Consider the following 1,688-nt stretch of genomic DNA (forward strand, 5'->3'; position numbering starts at 1 on the left):
CATTTGCTCACAAAAGTTTTGACACAGAAGCAGCGAACACAAATACATTTTTCTTCCCATATATTTTTCTTCACCATGTGCCCTTAGGGGCTCCAGTTCAAATCAGATTTTCCTTTGTTTTTGCAATGCAAGGAAACTTCATGCTAGTTACTATGATCGGAGCTGTGTGTTTGACAGTGTTTAATTAGACTTCTAAACACAACCTACATCCAGCCATAATGATGAAGTAAAAAATGAACTGTAAATGAATAGATCTTGTGAACTGCACAGATGTTACACAGTGTTAGACACATGTGCTGATCACTGAGCATTAAGCATCATGATGCTTATGTTGTTCTTAATTGTGTTGTGAGTATTTACTGTATGCATCTCACATTTATGAAACTTTTAAATAGACATATTATAATAGTTTAAATCTCTCGGAATGTGGATTTAAGAGATAACAAGAAAACAATTCAGAAAAGTACAGAAATAATATAGAATTTCAAAAAGGCAAAATTTAAAAGAGATGTCTGTTTCGATTATTTAAAAAATAAAATAAAATAAAACTATAAAAGTTGTTACCAAAAAAATTTATATTTTCACATCTGATTAAAAAAGGTCAAATTTGTCAATACTTAAAATTGTTTTGTTGTTTACGCCAGTGCCAGTTTAGCATCATTTATATTTGATATACAATTCAAGTATTAATATTTTTATATTTTCGAGTTTTAATTTAAATTAAAATTTTAGTAATTTTATGTACTTTTGTCATTTTAATTGTATATATTTTTTTATTATCTAGATTTTAGCTTTTTAGATTTCATTTGTTTTTATTTCAGTTTTAGTTTTTTAAGTTTGTGTTTTTCAGCTAATATCTTTTTATTTATTTTATTTCAATTAAAGTAAATCATTTGTAATAGTTTCGGTTACTCAATTACAAACTAGAAACATTTAAAATGTGGTCTAGCCCAGCAAGCAATAGCCGTCATTTTACGTCTCGGTTAAGTATAGACCCGATATAGTCCGGCTATGTGTAACCCACTTCTAGCCCAAATAACCTTGAATTTGGTTTCATGTTGTTTTTTGGCAAAATAACTTGACAGCTGTATGATATTCCATCATGTAAGCAAAGTAACAGCGTTTACAAGGTGTTTGGCTTCATTTCTTTGACATGTTCAATACTTAGCCTGTGCGTTGCCACGATTTAGCTCGTAGTCGGAGCAGCTATCTGTAGCCCACTTCTAGTCAAACCTGATTCACTGTAGTTTTTGGCCAGACAGTGCATGAGATGGTTGATATCCCATCATGTTCGCAGTGTCAATAATATCTACAAAGATATAAGTGTCATTTCATGACATAGTCTATATGTAGCCACGATTTCGCTCTAAATTAGACGGGATACGTGTAGTCTGCTTTTAGCCCACCTGGCGAAATCGAGGCAATCTGTGGTGTAATTTTAACGGCTTGGCTATAGCCCTATACCAGTAACCAGACCAGCGATGAGCATAGCCAAAATAGCCTTACAATAGTTTACATGTAATTTTCGCCCACACAGCTTCTTATTAAATGCAAGTAAACTTTTGAAACATTTAAATTAGCATTATTCTATATTTTATTTAATTATTTTACAGCATTATTAAATATAACATTATTTATTATGCCAAAAATAATGCTAATTTAAATGTTTCAAAAGTTTACTTGCATTT

This window comes from Sinocyclocheilus grahami, unplaced genomic scaffold (assembly GCF_001515645.1).
Source record: "Sinocyclocheilus grahami isolate Dianchi unplaced genomic scaffold, SAMN03320097.WGS_v1.1 scaffold982.1, whole genome shotgun sequence".
Taxonomy (NCBI): Eukaryota; Metazoa; Chordata; class Actinopteri; order Cypriniformes; family Cyprinidae; genus Sinocyclocheilus; species Sinocyclocheilus grahami.